This window comes from Coregonus clupeaformis, chromosome 14 (genome assembly GCF_020615455.1).
Source record: "Coregonus clupeaformis isolate EN_2021a chromosome 14, ASM2061545v1, whole genome shotgun sequence".
In the NCBI taxonomy this organism is placed as follows: Eukaryota; Metazoa; Chordata; class Actinopteri; order Salmoniformes; family Salmonidae; genus Coregonus; species Coregonus clupeaformis.
Genome location: NC_059205.1, coordinates 36,738,548 through 36,759,677, shown reverse-complemented (window position 1 = coordinate 36,759,677; position 21,130 = coordinate 36,738,548). Strand labels below are relative to the sequence as shown.

General features: G+C 42.1%; 1 long non-coding RNA gene across 1 annotated transcript in view; it reads left to right on the top strand.

The window, feature by feature from the left end:
* Positions 1–19,348: 19,348 nt before the first annotated feature.
* The window catches only part of LOC123492381, a 29,528-nt gene continuing 27,746 nt past the window's right edge, over positions 19,349–21,130 (top strand). The window contains exon 1 of the long non-coding RNA XR_006661757.1: positions 19,349–20,030. This is a non-coding gene — a long non-coding RNA (uncharacterized LOC123492381). The remainder of the gene's footprint in view (positions 20,031–21,130) is intronic.

Below are 21,130 nucleotides of genomic sequence, written 5' to 3'. Positions count from 1 at the left end.
AACGCTGCCTCGAGAATGAACACGCTGAGAACACCGGCGTGGAGTTGCTCTGAGGTGCGTTCCAGATCGACAAACAATCACATGCTTTTGAGCTAACTTTAAATTAATGCTTGTTCATGAGTGAGTCGTATGCTAGTGATGCGCGGGTTGACTCATAAACTGCAGTCCCCGCGGCTATCTGGCGTTAGTCATGAACCTAAACTTTAGGGCCTAACTGTATGCGCGCCAAATAGCCTAAACGACATGCCAATGGCAAAATAACGGGCAGAAAAAGTTAATGTCAATCCAAGGAGGCAAAAAGGACAATCTGAGTTTAATTCAATAAGAAAAAAGCTGCGAAAGGAGATTTGAAAATAAAGAGAAGGTAGGGCCAGAAAAGTAATGTTTAGGAAAGATTTGGTGAATTTGTAAAGGAGGATGATAGCAGTGATTGCTATGTAATGTGTGATGATTGTGAGAAGCTATACACATTCGACAGTCATAAGATGGGGACTTCATATAGGCCTAAGGCATGTCAAGGGAACTGTAGCCTACTGTCCAGATGGGTTAAATGGAAACTGAAATCTGGACACTGACTGTCATGTCTAACACCTCTCACATAGCCTTAAATAACTCCTGCAGAATTAAACATTTCTTTCAGTAAAATTATACACCAAATGTAGGCACAATTTTGACTCGGGAACAGGAGTGGAGAAATATGATTTATTTATTTCAGCATCTTGAGAGAATGGGAATGCATAGTTAGATTCCATCTGTAGTGGTGCTATCTTTATCAGCATCATAAAAGCTGATAGCTTTTCAACCACATAAAATATGCATCCAAGCTGAACTGAAATCTTATCAGAAACATGTTGGGTAGTTTTCACAGCATTCTATTTCCTTACAACAGGTCAAACTGATGTCATTTGGAAATGTTGCACATAAAATCTTTCCCGTTTTTTTGTTGTTGAGTTTTTGCATTTTCTCCCCGGTCCCTAAACGTCTTTGCTTCACAAAAGATGACAGAGAACTTTACCTATGTGAACTAGATTGAAGCATTCATTCTATACATTTATGACATTATTCTGGTAAGCAAGGGTTTATTTAGTCTTCCAGGGCAACATATAATGACATAAGAGAAGCTGCATGTAGGTCTACCTAATTATAGACAAGTTGACTAACAAATAGCCTACCAAAATGTTGGAAATTATAAGCAGAAACATATCTAAATCAGGCAAAAAAGAATCCTACACCCCCTGTCAATAAACATTTCTGCTGTCTTTGACTGTAGCCTATAGCGCATTTTCAATATTTGCGGGTTAGGGTCGGGTGCAGGCCTCAGATTTTCACTTCATCACATAGCCTATTAGGGCGGTTACAGGTGGGTTATTAGCAATTGCGGGCAGGTGCAGGTGAACAAACCTATAAGCGTCAAAAACTGCTTGTATCAGTATCATGGGTGACCTGCCTGACAATTTTTTTTGAGGAAACAGCTAACTTCCTACAATTCTACACATTTTGCCATGGGGCAAATATAAAAATGTTCAATTTTATATCTAATTTCATGCTATTCTACACATTTTGCAATGAGGCTGAGAGAACATTGCATTTTTAAAGCTAATTTCATGCAATTCTACACATATTGCCATGGGGCAGCCAGAAAAATGTGCAGTTCTATAGCTAATCTCATGCTATTCTACACATTTTGCAATGAGGCTTAGAGAATTTAGCATTTTTAAAGGTAATTTCATGCAATTATACATATTTTGCAATGGGGCAGAGTGAAAAATGTGCAGTTTTATAGCTAATCTCATGCTATTCTACACAGTTTGCAATGAGGCTGAGAGAATTTTGCAGTTTTAAAGCTAATTTCCTGCAATTCTACACATATTGCCATGGGGCAGAGAGAAAAATGTGCAGTTTTATAGCTAATCTTATGCTATTCTACACATTCTGCGGGCTGCGGGGGCCAAGCACCACAATAACAATAACACAATTTCAACAATGTGCTATAACTGTTTATTACATATCCTTATAAACTAATAATGAACAGTTTATAAACATATTATGAACCCTTTATCATTCATCCTACAGGAAATGGTCAATACCGTAACCCTACTTTATTGTATAATGACCATTAGGGTGCTGGTATGGAAAGGATTACCCTTTCACCCTAGTCCATTCTATTAGAAATTAACAATTAGTTATGTTAGCTTAATTGTGGTCCAGTGCTAAAGCAGATTTCACTGTGTTGATTTGGACATCATTGTTTTGCATTAATGGACAAAGTGATGATATCATGGTGCTCCTTTTCTATACATAAAAATGTTTTGTCTCTTAATTTTGGTGGTGACGTTGTGCCTCCAGCTAGTGACAGGTGGTCCCTTCACAGGGGAATTTGACCTGGTTTTCTCACCAGTAACTGCATATTATCCACAGATCACCTTCTCTTATAAAAGGGGAGTGTGTGTACATTGAGAAGTCTCAATAGAGATGAAACAACATGATAGAAATGGTAGAGCTGGTTCTTTATTCTGAAAGAGAATGGTATTATTACTCAATTATTAGTCGAAATAGACACTTTTGATATATTTATATCCATCAATGTGAAGCTTTCTAGAGAGCCCCCATAGAATGGATCTTGAATTGCAATCGGCATGTACTGTATATCATTTGTAAAAATGGCTGATAGTGATGCAATTCCGATAGTAAATTATTGTCTACTTGGTCTTCAGTAATGACTGATAGTGATATACTTATAGTAGGTCTTGCTCCCCAGAACTGTGCTGGTATGTCATATGAAGAGCTGAATGATGACCTTTATCACAATGGGCAGGAGGCCCAAACTAAGAGGTTGGATGAACTTTTCCCCCATCTGCAGCCGTCAGTGGTAAAGGTAAGCAGTTAGTTGAAAGGTTGCTTTTTGATGTCCCAGAGAGCTTCTGGATGAGAACAAGGTCAGAGTAAACACACAACACGATGTGTTATCTACTCCTGACAAATCAGCAAACAGGGATTACGTGACTGCGTTGACCAACAGCCATTGGGAAAACGTGCAACCAGCTTGGCAACACAGGAGAATGCCTGAACAGTTTTCATATGGATTTATAGTATTTTGGGGGGAAGTTCAAATCAAATCAAATCAAATCAAATCAAATTGTATTGGTCACATGCGCCGAATACAACAGGTGCAGACATTACAGTGAAATGCTTACTTACAGCCCCTAACCAACAGTGCATTTATTTTAAACAAAAAAGTAAGAATAAAACAACAACAAAAAAGTGTTGAGAAAAAAAGAGCAGAAGTAAAATAAAGTGACAGTAGGGAGGCTATATATACAGTAAAATAAAGTGACAGTAGGGAGGCTATATATACAGGGGGGTACCGTTGCATAGTCAATGTGCGGGGGGCACCGGCTAGTTGAGGTAGTTGAGGTAATATGTACATGTGGGTAGAGTTAAAGTGACTATGCATAAATACTTAACAGAGTAGCAGCAGCGTAAAAAGGATGGGGTGGGGGGGCAGTGCAAATAGTCCGGGTAGCCATGATTAGCTGTTCAGGAGTCTTATGGCTTGGGGGTAGAAGCTGTTGAGAAGTCTTTTGGACCTAGACTTGGCACTCCGGTACCGCTTGCCGTGCGGTAGCAGAGAGAACAGTCTATGACTAGGGGTGGCTGGAGTCTTTGACAATTTTGAGGGCCTTCCTCTGACACCGCCTGGTATAGAGGTCCTGGATGGCAGGGAGCTTTGCCCCAGTGATGTACTGGGCCGTACGCACTACCCTCTGTAGTGCCTTGCGGTCAGAGGCCAAGCAGTTGCCATACCAGGCGGTGATGCAACCAGTCAGGATGCTCTCGATGGTGCAGCTGTAGAATTTTTTGAGGATCTGAGGACCCATGCCAAATCTTTTTAGTCTCCTGAGGGGGAATAGGCTTTGTCGTGCCCTCTTCACGACTGTCTTGGTGTGTTTGGACCATGATAGTTCGTTGGTGATGTGGACACCAAGGAACTTGAAGCTCTCAACCTGTTCCACTACAGCCCCGTCGATGAGAATGGGGGCGTGCTCAGTCCTCTTTTTTTTCCTGTAGTCCACAATCATCTCCTTTGTCTTGGTCACGTTGAGGGAGAGGTTGTTGTCCTGGCACCACACGGCCAGATCTCTGACCTCCTCCCTATAGGCTGTCTCATCGTTGTCGGTGATCAGGCCTACCACTGTTGTGTCGTCGGCAAACTTAATGATGGTGTTGGAGTCGTGCCTGGCCATGCAGTCATGGGTGAACAGAGAGTACAGGAGGGGGACTGAGCACGCATCCCTGAGGGGCCCCCGTGTTGAGGATCAGTGTGGCAGATGTGTTGTTACCTACCCTTACCACCTGGGGGCGGCCCGTCAGGAAGTCCAGGATCCAGTTGCAGAGGGAGGTGTTTAGTCCCAGGATCCTTAGCTTAGTGATGAGCTTAGAGGGCACTATGGTGTTGAATGCTGAGCTGTAGTCAATGAATAGCATTCTCACGTAGGTGTTCCTCTTGTCCAGGTGGGAAAGGGCAGTGTGGAGTGCGATAGAGATTGCATCATCTGTGGATCTGTTGGGGCGGTATGCAAATTGGAGTGGGTCTAGGGTTTCTGGGATTATGCTGTTGATGTGAGCCATGACCAGTCTTTCAAAGCACTTCATGGCTACAGACGTCAGTGCTACGGGTCGGTAGTCATTTAGGCAGGTTATCTTAGAGTTCTTGGGCACGGGGACTATGGTGGTCTGCTTGAAACATGTTGGTATTACAGACTCAGTCAGGGACATGTTGAAAATGTCAGTGAAGACACTTGCCTGTTGGTCAGCACATGCTCGGAGTACACGTCCTGGTAATCCGTCTGGCCCTGCGGCCTTGTGAATGTTGACCTGCTTAAAAGTCTTACTCACATCGGCTACGGAGAGCGTGATCACATAGTCGTCCGGAACAGCTGGTGCTCTCATGCATGCTTCAGTGTTGCTTGCTTTGAAGCGAGCATAGAAGTGGTTTAGTTAGTGTACATCACTGGAGTTGAATTACAGCATAATGAACAGGGGTCAGTGGTGTTCCCCCTCTTCTAGCCATGGCCTAACTCCCGGCATATAGCCCACCTTCGGTCTTCATAGGACCCGAATAGGAACCCTTGGGGACACAAATTACTAGATGTCTACGTGAACTGGGGACTAAAGATGGGAAGATTCCGGAAAATGCTGAAGAATATTGAGATGCGAGGAGACCAAACTACACACACTGAAGGACAAAACGTCCAGGCCAGGGTGAAACCCATCATATATGTATTAACCCTAGATGACTGAAAAGGCGCGCTGTTTTGAAGCCACCGCACAGTTTTTTCTTATAGGCTAAAACAATAAAATTCTGAACACATTTCCGTTTGTTGGCAATCTCAATTCGTGCACATTTTTCTGAAAACTAAACTAAAATGTAAAAAGTTGATGAGGCAAACGATACGGAGTACTAAACCGCAAACCAATCAAAATTTGTTTAATCTTCATGTGACCTGGAGTTTGCCAATCATATTAGTCAAAACAGGATGTAAACAAACTAAGCGAAGAAGGAATGGACACTTTAAGTACTTTCAGGTAAGGCGTTTTAGGATCATATTGCATCATTTTAATATTGAAATATAATAGAAAAGTGATGTGTGTACAGTCTATGTAAGCAAGCCGTTAAATGCAATGTATTCAAGAGTGTGACCGAGGAGATACAGGAGGTCAGGGAAAGATGAGTGCCTCCCACACATGTCAAATGCCGACTTCCAGCTGCTGAGGAATTTGTCAGGGTTAGAGCACAATTTATTACATAATGTTACTGAATGTTATAAGTAGGTAACGTTATGTTTGTTTGCTATTAGTAATAGTTAGTTAATGGTAGGCAGTGGCACCCATATTGTGTAATGTAACCTTATATTCTATGTCAGAATGCTATTTTCTCTGTAGGCCTACATGTTAAATACATTGTCACATAACTTTTTATTCTTCAAGGTTCTCTGTATGTATGTGTGTCTGTGTCTGGATATTCCTGGAAGGTACGGCTTGTTGTTTCAAGGGCGAACCTGTAAGGTCCCAGGTCCCAGTTCCATGTGAAGGCTGGGGCTTTGGAGAACATGATCAGATAGTAGAGACAAAATCCACAATTTTGTAAGTAGTGTAAAATGTATAAACCTTCACTTGCCTTACCTATGGTTGACCAGACCAGACAGAAATTGAACAAGTAACATATCATTGAACAGAAGTTTGTGAACATAATTTTCCTATTTAAGAGCAGATCAACTTAGTCACTGTCATGTGATCAAGGCTACACTGAGATGTGAAGTTTGCACAGTTCACACAAAGACACATATCTGTACATGGTAGCTTGTTCGATTTGCAGGTACATCTCCCTTTTACACATTGAGTTTTCTTGCAGGAGCAGTGCACAAGCTCCAAGATGCCAACTGGGGCTGGAGGGAGTGTTATCCAGTCGATCACAAAGAAGTCTCCCTCAATCTTCCAGCCATGGGCCATTGGTGGGGGGATGTCTGGCTGGCTCTGCAGGCTTCTCCTGTGTATGGCTGCTTGGTAGTTTGTCCGTTGGATGTGTTTATGCAAGGAGTCTTTGTTTGGTTGTAGACTTCTGTCTGAGCGCTTTCTGTTCCTGAACATCTGACAACTTTCTTGATTTACATCCCTGCATTATTTTTGATCATACAGGTCACACGTGAAAGCTTCTATGGCTTCATACAGCTCTGGTGGCTGTTCCAAACTCTATGAAGATAGAGCAATGTTCATGGCTAGAGAGTAGTGTCTTTGCTGCCTTCACTTTGCCAATGCCATGCAGAGCGCTCACTGTGTCACAGCCGGAGAAGCAGTGGAGGCCGATCAGAGCATTACAGACTTCTTCACCCAGGTGGTCGTGTATCCTTTGGACATGTGTAGTGTGTGAGTTTGCCCCTTTCCCTGTGTGGAGTACAGGTTTTCTCCATCCTTACAGAAAGTGACTGCCAGTACAAACACATCAGTGTCGAGACTCTTGATCACTACATGTGTGCTATACTGTGAGGCATGCGCACAATGCAGTAATAGCCAGGTCACAGCCTCCTCTTGTATTGTGAACAGCGCTGGCAGTGGTAAGACCTCAGGATCCGTGCCGCTGCTGTTCATTCTGAGCGCATGGCACTCAGATCCATGTCCAACTATTAGGGTAATGTCCTCAATCAGATCTTTCCTGGACTTGGACCATCTCTCAAAGAGAAACTGTTACAGACGTTCTCTGTCAACGCCACACGACAAGAACTTGGAACATTGTTTGGGGGTTTTCTGGTCGTCCTAATATATTTTAGTCACCTGACACACGTCCTTCAGCATTGTCGATGCTCATTGTTTTGTATGTGTCTGGGACAAAATGCCCCACTTTAGATTTGCTGGCTTTGTCTGCAGTTATCAGGAACTTTAGTGCACTGTTGGCAAACATCCCAAATATATCTTGCTGTTTCGTAACTTGAACAAGTGCCATTGCATCCCACACCCAGGTTGAGCCATCAGGGATGCTTTCAACTGTGGCTGGTGGGTTTACTGATCCCTCTAGAAAGTACATTAATTTTGCTTTATCGGTTTTCACAAGGGAGCCATCCATGTTGGCAATTGCTGCAGGCAAGGGCCCCAGACTATTAGATGAGCATTTCACTGTTGATCTTTCTCACTGTGCCTACCACAATGAGCCTTGCAAAAAGATCTCGAGGAGCAGTGCCCGGGAGGAACAGTGCCCAAGACCATTCAATAAACCTATCAGCTGAGCTGATCCTGTCATGTGTCGAACAGCCATGGCTAATGAGGAATGCTTGGGCATGAGCCATCTCCCTTTCATTGTGAGGTTCATAACATCCTGGCAAGTTGATACAACCTTCTGACTCTCCTCCTCTAACATTCACACGTACATTGTAGTAGAGGGGTCTGTTGTCATGCCTGTCGTCCAGGCAATGAAATTGAAAAGCTTGTTTGGGACCAGATTTGAGGCAGAGAGATAGAGAGATGAGGACTGTCCATTCTAGTAGTAATGCTGCCACAGTTGTATAATGCTAGTTTAGTCATCCAGCTCCTAATCTGCAATGGTTTTTAACTTAGAAACTAGTCAAAGTAAGGGATATAACAGCTATTCAATATCTTTATTCTTTCTTTATTCATAATAAAATAAGTTTAGCAATTTACACTGCAGGATGAAGACATTACCCAACATATTTTTAAAAAGTGCAACTGTAAAACAAAATCAGGCTCCGGTACAACGCAACAGTAACACATGCAAATGTTTTAAAAAATTGTTTTTCCTGGTTAGGGGATACGCTATTAGTTGCTTTTTCCATGATGTAATGTACTAGAGTTCTGATTGGAACATCGAATAGCGGTGGCATTTAGCAGTACCGGGATTTTGCCTGACCAGACAGATAATTATAAGATATGTTTTTAGATAAATGTGCACAAACTAGAGGTGCCAACGAATTTTACAGGTCTTGTAGAAATGATTTACTGTCATATACAAAAAATCTGCTTTTTTGGCCTCGGCCCAACACCTAACAGAAATGCATTTATTAATGCCTACATTCATTTTTTTGACAAGTATATTTTATTACAGACACCTTAATGCACACTTTTACATTATATTAAGTGAACTGAACATGAAAATAAACATGATCCTTAAAGTAATTTTTTTGAAAGTCTATAACAAATAAATACTTAAATACATTTATTTGAAATACTGTAGAATTCCATTCATTCCTATGGAGGACTGCTCCTTCTGTGGAGTACCAATATGGCCTCCGGTGGCTTCAAAGCCTCGCATTGACCAGTACATAGCATCAGCAATCCAGGGTTTATACACATCATTGGGTGAAATCCACATAGATTACATCAAAATCAATGACTCTCAAGGTAATGAATTTCAAGTGAATCTTCTTTTCTTTTGTATCTCCAAAGATAACATTGCATTGGATTTTTATAGAAGGGAAGATTTCAGATCTATTCTAGTCCCGGGGGAGGGAGGGAGGGATGGAGGGGGGAAGGGGTTGGGGAGGGGGACGATCACATCTATTATTACTATCTAGCAGTTTATTTGTCAATCTGTGCACTGACTAACAAAGTTTGTCCTTCTTTGTTTGTCCTGACAGCTTGTTTGGCAGGAGCCGACGTTCCTCTGTCGTCCTTCTTGCTGCATTCTGCACTGACCTTGGGAGCTGTGGCCCTTTGGAGAGAGTGCTGCAAAGATTCACTGCCAATTACCAGTGACAGGTAATACAATGGCCTCTATCTACACTAAGACTAGATCTGATAAAGATCTTCACTGGATAAAAGAGTATCGACCTCTTTAGATGGATGTAATGAGGATAATTGTTGCTCCTCTCGCTTTGTTTTTACATTCTCATGAGACACTAGATTACCCCGCTGGTGTTGGAGTGATACCTCTCCAGTGTGGTCGATTTTCTGTTACTCGCATAGGATGTGGTGCAAGGACACTGTAGAAATCCCTCTCTCAAACCCTCTCTTGTTATCTACACCATGGATAAAGATGTGTCGCTTCCTATAACACCAAGATAAGATGTCCCTTTTTCATTCGCAGGACACTGCTGCAAAGTGTTGTAATGGTTTTTGAATCCTTGCATGCAACCAGATAATAAGTTATGACTTATATTATCACTTTATATTTAGCTAACAGTCCTGACCGTAGACTGTATCTTGACATACTGTAGAATTGAATCATATACAGTGTCTATGATATTACCCCTAGTTTGAGTGATACGTTTTTTTTATGAAACTGCCAACTCATGGTCACCAGTCCATCTTTAAAAATGATATTTTGTTACTCAAAGACGGACCTCTTTTAGTGACAGACACTAGAGTCCTGATAAACATGTACAGATCGCTTCTGCAGTGAGATCTACAGTATGGTCATGCTGCAGGCTCTATGCTAAGCTAATTTGCAATCATCTGTAGCAGGGAGCCACGTTGTTTGTGTCTGGAGTGGGGAACAAAAGGGCAGGGAGAGGGGGATTTTGGGGTGGGTGAGGGGGGTTGATCGTTCATCGAGGGAGGGGGTAGTAGGGAGATTGGTCGCTTTACAAATGTGACAGGCACATTGCTGTTGTTGATGCACTCTGTGATCTTTACTTTTAGGAATGCCATCCATTTTTACACTTCTGTTCATAAGTATTTCAAAAAGTGGGCTGACTGTTTTATCATTCACGTATCTGTTTAAATGAAACCCAGATGTGCCATTTTTTGTCTGAAAAACAGGGGCACCTCTCTGGATGTAGGCAGCTGAAATATAGTGTTAACTCATGATACAACCCCTCTTAAGAGGAGCCAAATGAAAATTGTATTTCTATTTTGTCATCACTTTTGACTTTATTTGACAGGTTTTTTTTATCAGTTGGAAGCACTTCAAGCCTACTGATTGAAGATGTCATCTGAAATCATCTTATTATATAGGGTGGTGGAATTAATCTTGACATTTAGTATCAGATAAATAATTGATGATTCGCAGTATTAAAGGAGATTGCCTGTCAGTTTTAATAATATGGTATGTTTTCGCTATGTATTCAAGCTACAATTCCGGACCTATTCCCATTGAACCAGGTTATTTCACAAATTGTGTTATTGATTTGAACCGTATTACCAGTAATTCTAGAGAATATTTTCTCCTCAGAAGCTGATTTCTGAAATTCTATGAGCATATAATTATTTGTCCATGTTTTTCTTACAGTATTTTAAGAATGGCTATTGGTGTGTGAAGCTGCAGGAACCCCTATGGCAGGGTTCCGCAGTAGGCTGGATCAAATTCAGCCCGCGGGAGATTTTATTTGGCCCCCCAAGTTTTCTGATCCCCAAATTGTTTAACTTTTTTAGTAAAACATTTTTTTGATGTTGGACATAAAAGACGGTAATATCACTAGGAAATCATCTAAAGTGATTTTAATTTAGGAAATCTATTCCCAAGTATTCCCACACGTAAATAGAGAGGCATAGTATGTAATTATGAAATATTATGTGATTGTATCCCTGTGATGAGTGATAGAAGGAGTCAGGCGCAGGAGGGTATTCACCGAATGCAGAGTTTATTCCGTCGTACATACATAGCGCTGGATAGCGACAAACGAAACAGGCACAGGGGAAATATCTACCCTGGCAATACAAGGTAACGGTAGCTCCAACATTAACAGGCACAGGGGAAATATCTACCCTGGCAATACAAGGTAACGGTAGCTCCAACATTAACAGGCACAGGGGAAATATCTACCCTGGCAATACAAGGTAACGGTAGCTCCAACAATAACAGGCACAGGGGAAATATCTACCCCGGCAATAACAAGGTACGAGTAGCTCCACCGAGCTACACTACTCTCACAAATATACAATCACCCACAAGGACAAGGGGGGCAGAGGGAACACTTATACACGGACTAATGAGGGGATACGAACCAGGTGTGTGTGACTGACAAGACAAGACAAATGGAATGATGAATAATGGGCAGCAGTGGCTATTAAGCCGGTGACGACGAACGCCGAAGCCTGGCCGAACAAGGAGGGGAGGCAGCCTCGGCGGAAGTCGTGACAATCCCAATATAATCAAGGTTTGAAATGACGCTGTTTTTGTCAAATACTTTCTCAGTTTGGGCTTCTTGCGATCATTTTGTACAAATTATTTATAACTATGTTCCGGTCCCCGACCATCCGCTCAAGAAATAATCAGGTTGCGGATTAATGTAATTGCCCTATGGGATGCCCTTACATTTTTATTTCAACCATGTTTATACAGTGGCAATGTTTGCCATCCTCTCTGAAGTTTTTTTTCTTCCAGGTAGCTTCTACCCAATTGACATGTCCTTGTGGGTGTAGTATGAGTTTGCTTTAGAAAAAGACAATTAAACCAAGTAATTTCCTTCTCTTATCCATGTTGATACATGGATTATATTAGATGACTTGGCAGTCGTCCATTGTGTGAGCACATGACATGAAATGAAATGTAATGTATGCTTTGCCTGTGATTTAGCATATTGTTCCTTGTTTTTAGGATTTTAATTAAATATCTGTTAGAGCTAGGAATATGCCCATTTGAAAACGTTCATGGGACTTAATTTAATAATACAGTTGTCTACCATAACCTTCTTAAACATGTGTACGGATATGATACGTTTCATTTCCATTCCATAGCCCCTTTAGTCATACTTTGAGTTTTCAGATGGTGTGTAAAAGAGGTAGTCTTGCAAAAGCAGAGTCAAGCAGAGGAGTAGCAGCATGGATGAACAGTCAACATCTTTATTCACTGTTGAATAATACTGTACACTCATCTACTGTGGCATATCTCCGTCTGTTGATGGCTACGTGTATGTCAAGTATTGAGATACATGTACAATATATGAGCATGTCAGGGTTGTTGGCTTTCTTCAGTGCTCCAGGTGATGTTCACTAAAAGGATGTCAGAATATTCAACTGTAGGCCTACAGTAATTGATCTTTACACCACTGCTGTACAAGGTATAGCTTCCACAGACAGTGACATGTTCATTATAATGTTTGCCAAAAACAAGCAAAATACAGTATACAGTTTCACAAAGAATGAATATGTTGCTCCACTCCGAAATGAAGCTTTGCGATGTATTTCGCTAGTTGCCCATTCTAAACAGCTGTGGTAGATGTATAATATCTGTCCCTCTGTCTACAGTTTGTGTCTACACTGATGGTCCACTGATGAGTCCTTATGATGAGTATTGTCCTGCTCCTGGGTTCAGTTCAGGGCTCGAATCCAATCACAGCTTTAATATACACACACAGCCGAGGGGCTTGTTCCGCGCGTCAGGCCAAAATATACCCCCGCTCCCTCAACCCTCGACGGGCTCAATTTAAGCATGGGCCTGTGTTCTCCTCCTACCTGCCCCGGGGTATTTTACATATCTGATGTCCTATGTGTTCCTCGACTTAATATGTATGATCTGAGTGTGATCGTAACGATGAGGAATAACGTTTATGCTGTTATTTCACCAGCCAACACAGCACACAGGCATAAACTATCTATTTGAAACGTGTTTTGGGAAGAGATTGTGTGGGATAGAGTTTAAAAGTGAACAAAGAATATGAAACCCCTAAAAATGGACGGAAAGGGACAACATTGAAAATATATTGGATTGTAATGTTGAGATATTTATTAAATATAATAAAAAAACAAAGCGCTTTCTCCCCAACACCTAGTTGGCACAGCTCTGTTACTAAACAGTGTTACATTCACAAACCTGTAATGTATAAAGACCATTTATACAATCAACATTTTAATCCCATGCCTCAGAGGACTGCAGGTCCTCGGCTTACCTCTGTCTCTCAGGTGAAATGGAAGATGTGTATGTAGGTCTATAGCTACTACAGCCCTTATGCTTTCCAGAGAGAGCGAGTGTTCTGTTCATTGTATCTATAAGGATCTCTTCCTCTCATTGGTGTGCCCTTGATGTCCTCACAAAGCAAACACAGGCCTGCTGTGGGTCCCCAGAGACACCCAGAGAGTAGCAGCTGCTCAATCTTTCTCCACACCAACATGGGCAGCATACACATGGGGTGGGGGGCGACGGATGAGGGGGTACTATTTAACGCTCCGCCATGGCTAAACACTGGTGGAGAATCGGTAAACATTGATAGGCATCCTTGCACAACTGGAAATGTTTGATATGAGCATCAGGGATTTTATTCTTTATTTCATTTAGAGGGCAAGGGGTTAGTTTTGCTGTGAAGGATGAAGGATGCACAGTCATGGGTTTAGCATTTCAAGGCGTACCCCAATGACGGAAACTAAAACGAGGTTCTAAAGAAAGTAGTTTTCCATGTATGTCTAAAAAGTGGTATGATCAAAGTTAGACAAATATGTAAATATATATTATTGAGCTATCCCTGGTTCAGTAAAGTTATTAATTACAACCTTATAAAGAGTCTAAACGGGCTGTGGGGCTCTAACGTCTAGCCCCCTCCAGCGTGCAGTAGGCTAGGCCGCATTTCTCTGGTATCAGGTGCCTCTGATTGACACATTGTTGGGCAAGCTTATTAATGCCAAAGGGGATGGAGAAAATTAGGTTCCAGTCTGTGTCACAGCCAGGATATGTATGCCAAGCCATGTCCAGGCATGTATATTTACACATATCAGGGATGAGGGGATACTTCCTCATTTTGAGTGTTTTATTCCCCCCATGAATGTGAGCGAAGCTGGTAATACATTGACTGTATGTTGATTCCAGAGTAGTGAAAGGAAGGCAAGACAGGCATTTATTGCTGTCTAATCAGATTGTGAAATTAATTATGCAGACAGCATCACGCTCAATTGCAGTTAATTTCTCTCTAAATCAATTAATTGTAATGCAAGCCAATTTCAAGATGTGAAAGATTTGAGAGCACTGCTCTAATAGAAACGGTGTTTCCACTCTGCCCATCCCACACCTCATCCCATAGAGTCCCATTGAACATTGTAAATGGATGATTAGCCATCAGGAGGGCATGCTTAGTTATCACATTTTCACAAGCAGCTCCTTCCTGCGTTGTTGTGGTTCTTTTAATGAAATCCTACTGTGGGTTGGAGCTGACCTTTTTAGAGGGGATGATTAAGACCATAATGGTGAGGTGCTCCTCCTGTCTGTCTGATGCATAGAGTGGATGATTAACTGAGTCTCTGTTAATGGGGACAAGGCTGGACACTGAAGGCTAGATTTGTTCAATCAGTGGAGGTGTATTATTCAATCACCATCGCAGATTACCTCCCTCACCTGTCTGCTGGAGGTACATTAAGATGAATAAGGGCCGTTCTGTTTGGTATTTTTTTGCATGTCAGATGATCAACTTTGCCTTTGTTCAAACAAACTGGTGGTCAATCAGAAATAATATATTTTATCAGTCAATTAATGCTCCTTTCTGATAAAGAAACACTGTAGTGATACATCTGAATCAGACTGTGTGTGAGCATTTGAGGGCAGTCTGCAAATATTACAGTATAGAAATAGCATGAGAATAATTGCAGTGGAGTCAACTGGTCACTGGATCACTGTATTCTAGTGTTGTCTCCCTTTGTGGAGCCTTACATACATTGATATCCTGCTGAGTGTGGTCCTGCACCCAAGGTGGAACAGAAGTAGAGATGTCACATCAGATCAGCAGAAGTGTTGCAATACGGCGCCTCATGTTCACTTCCCCTCTTTTTATATTTTCTGGCATTCAGAGTGCGAAGGTTCCCAGGACAGCATATGTTTGATCAGCAGATCCCAGCTCCACTCATGAATAGTAATGTCCCCCTCCCTGGCCAGGGTCCCATAGATTTTAGCCAGCCTGGGACTGGGGTTTTACCCACAGGGCCAGCCCCCATGCTCCGTGGGGACACTGGGGGGCCCCAGTTTCCTGCCGTGGAGACCCGTCAACGTCAAGCCCTGATGCATGGAGCCCCAGTCTGAGTGGGACTGGGTTGGCCAACCCCAGGCATTGTCTCCCCCTAGACACAGTAGCATGCACCCCCAGCCAGGCCTTGCCTTCTGTCCCACAGCACAGGATCATGGCAGAGGTACTGAATGACCAATAACTCTGTGTTATTCTCCTGTACTTTATGTTGTCAATACTTTATGTTGCTTACGTATTGATGTAGTAGTCATTGACACAAAGAAATGACACAACTGTGACAGATATGTAGGGCTCAGGGATCACCATATTGAGGTTATCAGTGGAGGTTCAAACTATTTAAAATTGCTACCTTCTGGATATTGTGCGTTAAGATAAATGTTTTCCGTCTTTACACTTGTTTTCGGTTTATTTCTCTGTTCAGATAAACCATTATTGAATCAAATGTAACAGTCTGTTTAAAATGTCATGGTGTCTTTGTATCACAGCTATAATAAATGCCTCATAGCTGGGTAAGAGCTATACTGCCCTCTAGTGCTGCCTTGAAACAAATGTGTTGTCTATGCTATTGTACTGAGAGAAATGTATTACAGTAGTAACATTTTAAAAGATCTGTAGATAAAGTACAACTTTTCATCTTGCCCACCACTGAAAGTTTAGCTATCTCCTTTACTAAATCTTGCTATCTCTGAATAAATGTTAGTATTGTACCCTGAAGGGTTGAGCTCACCACAACAACAGCAGCAGCATTTGTTTGCCTTGGCTTGAGGTGAAGGTGAGAGCCAGTTATGCTTAGGCTCCACCATGCAGACTCCCTCCTACCCTCCTGCCTGACAGGCTAGGCCCGTTGCCAGGCCAGACCATGGTCCTTGCCAGGGGAATGTCCATTACTGGGCAGCAGCCCTCCACCCACGCCATAGCCCTCTGCCAAGGCGCTAGCTGTCAGTGCCCAAAGTGCCAGAGTGGAATTGGGTTCAAAAAGTCAAGGAGGAGGAGTGCCTTTCCTCTTACCAACCTCAAGCGAGACTACCCATCTGTGCCAACCTCTGTGTCCCTTGAGAATAACATCTTTATATTTGTTTCTGTTCAGCGTGAAACTATGAATTGTAATGCAGTGATAGGTCACTCATAATAACCTTTATTTTTCATTATCTTACCAAATAACTGGATAAAGTAACAGATATTTAGGCCATAAGAAACCACATTTGTTTTTCTCAAGATATCTTTGTCAGCTAATAGCAAGGTAGACCCTGTACCTCTCATTCAAAGGTGTGAAGAAGAGGGCTTCTTCCTACAACGCAAACCGATGAGATATACAAGTATTCTCAGCACATAGACCCTACAGCTCAAGGTCAAGAGGATTCAATGAGAGCTTATCATTAGAGCCAATTATTAGGTTTGACAATGTGTTTGAAACAAATCAATAGCCCTGGTCAAAGCTCTTTCGGAGGGCTGGTCTTCCAATCAATCTCACTCAGTGCCAGACACATCTTTTCTTCTATTTTTGATGATGGATATTGATGCAACCCTTCTAGCCCATAGTAATCTGTTTAAATACATGTCTGTTTTCAGTCTGTGAAGGAAATGCATTCAGCACTATAACAGAATTATTCGCATTTTAGCTGGCATACTAGACTGTGTTTTTAGAGAGAAGGTTTTAGAAGAAGAGTTATTGAAGAGGATCACCTATATCAGCATCAAAGCCAGCACCACAGAGGGTGGAGGAGTTGGCACCTGAGAAGGGCTCTGGCACGGCAGTATGTCCCAGGCCAGCATGGCAGTGCCCTCTGGCATCATCATGGATATTATACAGGGCTCAATCCAACCCTGAGGCTTGCTGAGGGGGCCCCTCTCCCCAACCGTAGAGCACCTTAATTAATGCATTTAAAATGGTCCAAGCTAGATTAGATTAAATGAGGTATAGATGCTTCTACGGTAGTGTATCAGAGTAGGAGAAAGAGGAAAGGGATGGGCATTATGTTTAATGCAAACATTTTAGGTATGTAATCTGGGGATTTGCTCTTCCCAATCCTAACGATTGGAACAATTATCTCTCATAGGTGGGATAATTTTTTTCAGTTATCATATGCATGTTGAATTCATTCTTCGGTTCAATGCAATCATTCTCAAATGAGCCGCCACTCTTGTCAAATAGCCTGGAGAATAAAGGCTGCATGCTTTTTACTGGCAATGAAGAAAACACAGTGCCAGTCTTCAGATTGGTAGAGGTGGATGTCTGTGCACAGGGAAATATCTGTAGACAGCCAAATCAATGGGGTTTCCTTTGACATGAAGGTGTAGGCTTGCTGAAAGGCAGATCTGTGAGATGCTGCTACCTTGGGACATTGTTCTCCTGTCAGTCTTGGCAGCCTAACAATGTAATCTCTCTCTCCTCTCCTCTCTTCTTCTCCTCTCTCCTGAGGAGCAAATATCCTTCAGGTAAACAGCAATACATGTCACCCCCTGAAGATGTGCAATTAATATTTTGTGTGAGTGTGTATGTGTGTGCCATTATGGAGGCTTTGGATTGAGAGGCTTAGCTGCAGATAAGGGAAATACATTTTTCATCAGGAATAATATGATGCTTACAGAAAGCACAAAGCGTAGGTGAAAGAGGATGGGGAATTTGTCAAGTGTTGTCACTTCAGGATAATACTGCTTAGCGTTTGATCTGAGTAATCAAGGGGTGTGATGTCTAAGGATGGGGGATTAAACCAGTATTCACTGGGCTGATGGGAGCCGGTTGAATGCTGCCGTTTTACTGGGCTCAATGGAATTCGCAGGAATTTTGATCAGTCTGATTTTTGTTATGTCTCTGGATCTGTATGAGTGTTTCCAACAGATGGAATTATCAGTTTATCTTGAAGGTATGGACTGTAATGTTGAACACAACACATTAATCTAATCCTTTTTCATTGTATGATTCAAGATGATAACCTGTATAGAGGTTGAAAAGGATGTCCTCTGGGGTAGTCTACTATGAAAGGAAATGATCAATCTATTCCAATTACTTTCTATTCCAGCTTTTTTTGTTAAGATGCCTGTTGCTGTAGTTTGCTGTAAGCCTACTGCCCCTGCAGTGCCAACGATGAGTCTCACCTTTGCTCTTTCTCAAATTCATTATCTTAATATCTCTCTTGATGTTTTCAAATGGAGTCACTAACTTGTTGTATGGGTTCAGTGGTACAGTGTGACACGACGTGGTGTGGTGGGTGGATGCTTACATGGAGTCCTTTCTAATTTGTTTCTGCTCCAAGGGTTCTCATTAAGGATATGTGGTGGGAGGGCTCACAGTGAGAGGAAGAGAGGCCATGCAGCTTGAGAAGGTCACAAAGACAACAGCATGTTGGGATTACTGGTTGTACGGATGAGTCCCAAATGGCACCCGATTCCCTATTTACTGTAGTCCACTACTTTTAACCAGAGCACCTATAGGCCCTGGTTAGAAGTAGTGCACTATAAAGGGACTAAGCAAATGATAATGATGATAAAAAATGTAATGATAATGTGTTGCATTGCTCTTGTTAATACAATGTATGGTTGTCCTATTATGTGCATGTTTTGAATCTCCGTGCTTTCTGTACCTGCCTACTGTGACCACCTGATGGCAGAAAACACCACAACCACAGAGGGCCCTCTCCATGAGGTGAGGTGATAGTGGATTATTCACTGGTGTGAAAACATGGGATATTAATGTCCAGGGGATTTTGTACTAGCCTACTATAGCCTATCAGAACTTACAGGAGCAAGTGTAATTTGAATTGTTCATTTCACCTCTCTCAATGAGTGTCTCAACAAGTAATTAGAAAATGACCTACAAGAATGTGGATATTTTTTGGCCCTTCTCTTATCTCCCATGTATTGAAACATCACGAGACGCCAGAAGGGCAAACAAAATTGGTTGGCTCAGCACACTCGTAGCAGGTCATTGTTCAGGGGCGCGGCAGTGCCGGAGCTGGCCAGATGGGCCGCGGCCGCCCGGTGCCAAACAAACAGACGAGACTGAGGGAGGGAGTAAAGTAGTGATGAGCATTCCGAGTCTTTTCGGTGAGCGGGCTCATTTGGCTCCGTTTACTTAAAAGAGACGGCTCATTTGGCTCCCAAACGGCTTTTCATTCAAAATGCTTGAAAATTGACCTAGAACCATGAAAAAATTGCTAAGCTCAAATGTAAAGCTCAAAAGGTAGGCTACCATTATGTCAGATAGTGAAATGCGGCTTCAAATACATTTTTACCTGGCCAAATTATTAGATGGCTTGCAACAACAACAAAGAACATGCACTGAAAAAAATCTGCGTGGTCTAGATTGACGCGCTCTCCCCACTATTTATTGTTTCTGCAGTGAGGATTCACCCTCTTTAGATCATTATGTTGTAACTTATCTGCAGAACAACTTTGGTTTGAGCTCAAAAAGCAGTAGTAGCAGTATGCAAATCAGGGAGCCAAATGAACGTCTCTTTCACAGATGTGATTCGTTTTCCGACGTTCGCCAAAAAGAGCCGTTCGTTTGCCAACAAGCCATCACTAGAGCAAAGGGAGGGAGCAGCGGACATTCGCCCATCCGCTGTGTCAATTGAAGGGCTTTCTTTGTCAGCTGCTGATGTCCGACTGAAAAACGTGCTGATGTCAGTTGGACTCATTGAGGTAGGTCAAACCTGCTCTGCGCATCATGCTGTCAGCCTGTCTTTTCAATCGAGAAGGTTGATACGATCAGTGCAATTTACTGTGAAACAGGTTAACCCCTCTGATGAAAGATCTCTTTTTTGGGAAATAGATTCCCCTGACACCTTAAACACAGTCTATCTACAGACTCCATGAAAGCTGTGTGTGTGTGTTTGGTTTTACTATACTTGTCGCTGGTCACCACAAGGAAAAAGGCTATTTTAGGTTTAAGGGTTATGTTTAAGGTTAGGGTTACAGTTAGGGTTAGTGTTAGGTTAGGGTAAGGTTTAGGGTCAGGGAAAATACAATTTTGAATGGGAATCAATTGTTTGGTCCCCACAAGTGTGTGTGTAGGAGCAATTTTGTAATGTGTTGTGGAAATGTAATCTGTCTAGGGATGTTTTAACTTGTTTTGTACACTAGGGGCACTCTCGCATGGGGTTATAGGTCACTGGTCACATGTATATAGGTACAAAGCCCACTCGGCACACCACAGTCATTTCAATGTGGACAATTGGGTAATATTTGGTTGAGATGTTGATCAATGAGATTACAGCCTATATTCACACACTCAAAAAGACAGCCAAAAGTTTGTTGAATTCCCGATGTGTGATCATTATGCTTTCAACCATCTAAAAGCACATCCAATTTTCAATGGAAAACAATGTCTGGTTTTTGGTTTAGTTGTCACCTAAATGTGTTATCACTGCACTTTCAAGAATTTAAAAGCACTTCAAAATTCAAATCTGAATACAATGTCAGATATTTTGTTTATTTATGCAACAACTTAATGTGTTGTCACTGTGCGTCATCTAATAGCAGAACTAGGGCGGCAGGTAGCTTAGTGGTTAAGAGCGTTGTGCCAGTAACCGAGAGGTCGCTGGTTCTAATCCCCAAGCCGACTAGGTGAAAAATCTGTCGATGTGCCCTTGAGCAAGGCACTTAACCCTAATTGCTCCTGTAAGTCGCTCTGGATAAGAGCGTCTGCTAAATAACCAATTATTATTATTATTATTATTATAACTAAATGACCTGGATTGCAGTTGAGATTACATTAATAGCACATGGTGCAAGTGATCAAT